This window comes from Mustela erminea, chromosome 9, assembly GCF_009829155.1.
Source record: "Mustela erminea isolate mMusErm1 chromosome 9, mMusErm1.Pri, whole genome shotgun sequence".
Taxonomy (NCBI): Eukaryota; Metazoa; Chordata; class Mammalia; order Carnivora; family Mustelidae; genus Mustela; species Mustela erminea.
Genome location: NC_045622.1, coordinates 101,071,598 through 101,077,597, shown reverse-complemented (window position 1 = coordinate 101,077,597; position 6,000 = coordinate 101,071,598).

Sequence of the window (6,000 nt, the reverse complement as noted above, 5' to 3'; positions counted from 1 at the left end):
AGAGCCCTAAGCATGGACCCAGAAAGCTGGCACGGAGGACTCTAGCACGCACGGGCTTTGTGCCACTTGGGTCTGTTACCTCTTTTCTCTCTGTGTTTCCTTACCAGACAATGCAGATAACACACCCACGTCACAAGGTTATTGTGAAGGTCAAATGAGATTTTGGCTGTGAGTCTGACTTGTAAACTCTAAAGTCTGGAAGGTCAGGAATTGTTATTCTTACTACATTGTTCCCTTGGCTCAGGTCAAATCCTGTCATTAGCAGTTCCAGACCCAGAGAGGAGTCTCAGCCAAGCTCAGTGGTGGCTGACTTCTGAGCACGAGGGAGCTGACTTCTGAGCAGGATGGTAGAAATGTAGCACCACCTGGAGCTGGGGGTCTGGACTGGGTGATACATGCTTAGTCCCCAGATCCTACTCACCTTTCCCCACTTCCTCACCACCAACCTGGACCCGGGCCCTTTGGCCTTCACCCCTGTTCCCGTCTGCACTGTCTTTACCCTTTGCTTGCCCCCTGGCAGGAGCTGTGTGGTAGATTTGTGCCAAAGACAGGATGTGTTCACAAAACGTCCACACGCTCTTGGTTGGGGTCAGGGCAACGTTGGTGGAAATGACATGAATCTCTTCTGGCAGAGGCAGTTAAGACCTAGTGCTCCCCTTCCGTGTCTCCTGTCCCATTGGAGGCCATCTAGAAGGTAGAGGTAGGCCACCTGACCCACAGCAGTGTGTGGCATGAACGAGAAATGGATCTTTGTTGGAATAAAGCCCCTGAGATTTGGGGGGTAATTGGTGAAGCAATGTAGCCTAGCAGTGCCCCCACCAATATATTTCCTGCCTTTGGTCTACACAGAGGGGAGGAGGGAGGACCCTATTCCAGGCAGAGCAACATGAGTAAAGATGGGTCACGCTATGGGAGAAGGAGAACATAGGTGTGGATGGGGCTGAGGGTGCTTGCCCATAGGACCCTATCACATAGCGGTTAGAGTCACACCCTTGGAGCTCCGACTCTAATATGGATGGGCTCTGTGGTTTGGGCACATGACTACCAAGACTTGGTGTGCTTAACTAAAGTTGCAGGTGGTCACAGTGCCCAGACCAGCCCATGGGGTTGAGTGAGTGCTTAGCTCAGTGACTGAGTTAGGGTAAGTGTCTGATAAAATGTAGCTATGTTCAATCTCAGTTGTTGTTGTGCTAAGGGAGGACTGGGCGGCCGATTTCAAGGTAACAAGAAGTGCTTTCCATTCTCACAATCATCTGGAGCCCAAGATGGTAAAATGTAGGAGACAAGGACACAGGGAGTCTTGGGGGCACGTAGGATGGATTCCTCCACTCATCCAACAAACTAAAAAAAAAAAAAAAAAAAAAAATCATTCTTTGAATGTGAGGGAGTCTATAACCAACAGAGCAAGAGAGCCTGAAAGGCTCGGGTTATTGGAGAAGGCCTTCCCAGCCTTGCTGCCTCCTTCATAGGAGCTAGAAAAAAAATAGCAAATTCAGGAAGGGAGCCAAGGCCAGTGACGTCTTGGTAGGAAGGGCAGCAACAGGAAACCACATCAAGGCTAAGTGCCTCTCCTTGGGGCCCTGTTCTCCCCTGTGTGAGGAGCTTGGTGGGGAGGCGTGGTGGGCTCTTTATCCCAGGCACTGTGGTCTGGTGGGGAGGGAGTGGACTCTGGCTTGTAGTCCACCAGGTCTGGGGGGCCGAGCAGTGATTTACTGAAATCTCAGAGCCACAGGCCCAGAAGCAGCATCGAAGAGTCTGTAGCAACATTTCCGGAAGCCTCCTGGGCTCACAGGTGAACGGTGTCGGAAAGCCTGGTCAGAGGGAACGTGGTGGGTCTTGTCTATCCAACTTCCTTTTCCCTGTCTCCTGGTTACTGGGCTAGCTCTAAATCTGTCCATTCAGCAGGGGTGACTCCATGTCCGGCTCTGCGGCCTGACCACTTACAATATCAATTCTTCCAGGCTGCTGTGACTGGTTCAGGCGTAGGTCCAGTGGGATTCCATCTGTGAACCTTTATTTGAACCTTTGTGTTAAGATCCGCTCTTTTCACAGGACTCACAGCGAGGAGGATATGGGTCTGGATCTTCTGGAAGCTAGTGAGTCCAAGGAGAAAATCTGCCCAAGACTAATATAGCAAAACACAGTACTGATAGAACAGAGGCTGCAGCCTGATGCCATTGTGTGCGGGCCCCTGGATCCGACCATGCCTGAAGGCCGCCTGAACGGTTCAATTATTTGAGAGTCCTGATTGTTATACCAGTTCTCCAAAAAGCATCTTTGGTTGTCTGAACACTGTTGGATGGTGGGGGATCTCACTGCCAGGAGGCATTTCCATTCTCAGTTCACAGTGGGTTGCTTACTCTGTACCAGCTTATGAGCTGGGCTCCTGGGATAGAAACATGAATAGGGCTCTAGCCTTAGCTCCAAAGACTCGTAGTCGAGAGAGGGAGACCGATATAACTGGAACGTTCAGTGTAAGACGTGCTGAGATGAAATGAAAACTGTCATGGGAACTAAGAGGAGAAAGGAAGCCTGGATCGCAGCGGGAAAGGCGTGTTAAGTAAGGCCGTTGAGAGGAGGTAATATTCATTCCTTTCAACAGGTATTTACGGGGCTCTATGCCATATACTCAGCTGGGCCCTGGGGTTGTAAGGGCATGGGACCTGACCTCAAGGTGCTGGCTGTCTGATGGGAGCAGGTGACCCAACTTCTCAGAATAACCTGTGGGTCCCGGGCAGGATCAGGGTGCTGTTAGAAGAAATAACCAAGGAACTAACCAAGGAATAACCAAGGAATTGGCTTTGGGATGTAGGAGGGGTTTCTCCGAAGAGGAAGGAGGAGCAGGAATTCAGCAGGATGAGTGGGGATGGGAGGCATCCTCGGCAGAAGGGAACAGCATCTACGACCGTTCTGTGGTGGGAAGGGGCAAGACAACCAAACACACATAACAGATTATTGGGCTGTTTAATTGAGGAGGGAAAACCCATGATCCTTAACTCCAAGGGCTTTCTCACACCAGGTGGGTTTTTTTTTTTTTTTTAAAGATTTTATTTATTTCACAGGGTGGGGGAGAGAGATGGGGGTAGGGGGAGAGAGAGGGAGCACATGCAGGGGGAGCAGCAGAGGGAGAAGCAGGCTCTGCTGAGCAGGGAGCCCGGTATGGGGCTTGATCCCTGGACCGCAGGATCATGACCTGAGCAGAGGGCAGACATTTCACCAACTGAGCCACCCAGCTCAGTGGTTTTTAAACCCAGCAGAGTATCACTTTTCCCACCTGTGAAATGGGGTAACAACACCCACTTTGCAGGCTTGTCAAGGGGTTCACTGAGGCGAAGTGTTGAAGGGCCTGGCAGAGAGAAGGCAGTCAGCGAACAGGGGTGATGACCAACGTCCTCCTCCTGCTCAGGTCCGACCCCAATCACCCCTGGTGCTTTCAGCTTTCATTTGGTTCCCAGACTTTTCTCTTTCCTTCTGGGAACCTTCTCTCCACTCACCTGCTCCCCGCAGTTCTGCCCCCAGAACCTGCTCCCATGGGCTCCTCCGGGGGGCGAGAACCTTTGGGGTTGGGTCGCGCAGCATGGAGGGAGACAGGGTGTGTCATGGGCCCAATTGTGTCCCCCCCGACCCCCGCCACTCCCAAATCCACACTGAAGTCCTGATGGCCTGGATCTCAGAATGTGGGGAGATGGGGGTCTTGAAAGGGGTTACTAAGTTAAAACGAGGTCATTGGGGGTGGGAGGTCTCTAACCTGATATGACTCTCCTTACGGGCAGAAGACGTTTGGACACAGACAGGCACAGAGGGAAGATGCAGGGTGACAGTCACCTGCAAACCAAGGACAGGAACCTCAGGAAGAGCTGAGCCTGCTGACACCTCGGCTTCCACCGACTTCTAGCCTTTCAAGCTGAGAAAATAAGCGTCTGTTGTTTGAGTCCCGCAGTCCGTGGTATTTGTCCCGGCCGCCTGAGCAGACTGAGACAAGGGCACAGTGAGAGTCACAGAAAGAAAGTCAGAAAGAAAGGCACCTGGGCTCACGCGTCACAGCCATATACCTCGAGGCAGGCTCCTGTATTTTCCACCTCCCGTCTCCCACCCGCGGCCCCTGAGGCTTCGAGAGCAGCTTGCATTCTTCTCCCCTTGGACACAGGTGATAGAGCTGGAGAGGGACACAGGCTTTGGGAACAAAGGGGCTTTGTCCTCTACCCACTCCCTTCACCTGTGCTGGGATGTGGGTGAGTGAAGTGCGACCTCTCTCCAGTTAGGCTGGAGTCAGACTTTCTGGGTTCTCATGTCCTGACTCCACCACTTGCTGGCTGTGTGACTTTGGGAAAGTTGCCGACCCTCTCTGTTCTTCACCTTTTTCATCACCGAAATGGGACTAATAAGCATACCTCCTCCATTGGGCTGTTGTGGAGATTAAATGAATGTTTAGAGCAGAGCCCATCACTCATGAGAGGTTCTAAGGAACATTCTAAGGAATGTTCCTGGCCTCATGAGATTAGGCTAAGGCTGAAACAGGATGTGGCAAGATATTTCAGGATATTGGACATGAAAGAATCCACGCTTGTTAGATGTTGAGTTATTCAGTTAGGTTTTAAGTCCTGGTTCTGGCATCTGTTGGAGAAGTCATGTCACCTCTGTGTCTGTTGGCCTTTGTAAAACGGCTCCACTGACTCCTCATCTCCCTGACTGCCTCCGACTCATCGTAAAATTCTAGTAAAGTAGCATTTGTGAAATCACTTTGTAAGACCGAAGCCTTGTATCAGTGTAATAAGAGCCAACAATGGGGTTTTTACGTTATTTGGCATTCTTCTCTGTGTCTCCTATATATTTCTCATCTACTCTTTACAACAGCTCTGTGAGCTTGACCCTGTAATTCCCCATCTTATAGATGGGAACACTAAGGATAAGGAGATTAAGCAATTTGCCCAAGTCTCCCAGTAAGCTGTGGTGCTGAGGTTTGCTTCCGTGCGTCAAACATGGGCACTCACACCCTTCTCACCGCGCAGGGCTGTCCAGGAGAACTTTCTGTGGTGACGGAGGTGTTCTACAGGTGCCTATATGATACAGTACCCCGAAAGCTCTCGTATGTGGCCAGTGTGACAGAGGAACTGAATTTGTAATGTAATTACATTTTACCTAATTGAAATTAAAATCTAGATAGGGCCACATGGCTCCTGGCTACCATATTAGACGAGCACAGCACTAGGCTACCGTCTCCTGCTTGAGATGCTTGGGAGACAGATCACATGGCATCAAGTGAGTGAAGAGGGGATTCTCCAACCCCCCATAGCTACTAAGCCAGACTGCAATGCATTGCTCCTGGCCTTAAACCCAGGCTTCAAGCCAGTCCAGGCTCTTCCCTGCTGGACCTGGAGAGAACAGGCTGCCCACCCGTGAGAAAAGGGCATTTTTCTGCGGTGGACACCAGACCTCCTGCTCCCCCGGATGGGTGGCTGCAGGGTAGGTTGAGCGCCCTCCCTTGTTCCCCTGACCTCGTACCGTGCAGCCCCTGAGCTCTCCTGCCCCAGCAAGAGAGAGAGAAAAGCTGGAGGGGAAGCCGACCACAAGCTTCTGCACTTCCTCTCTGAGCTGGAAGCTGAGCTGGCCAGCATTCAAGGCTTAATTAGCTGAAATAACTGAATAATAATCTTCAAAATGATAGTGGTAAAGCGGAGGCCATGCCGTTTCGGATAATTCAGCTGTGCGACGCGCGCATCACATTGCCAGCTCGGCTGTGCCAACTTGGCCAGGCTGAGCAGGATGACTCCAGGGTGCCCTGTTGGAGTGATTCTCTTGCTTGTTGGGAGAAGTGAGGTTCAACGTCTTTGGGGGCCTGGCTCGGCATCTGCGGGACGGGGACCGTACCCACTGAGCGGGACAGCTGTGAGCAGTCAGTGAGAGGCCTTGCAGAGCAGAAAGTGCTCCCAAAGAACTACAGTTGGGCAGGCCACACAGATGTCCCAGACAAAGGGACACTGGTGCTTGCTGCTGAGTGAC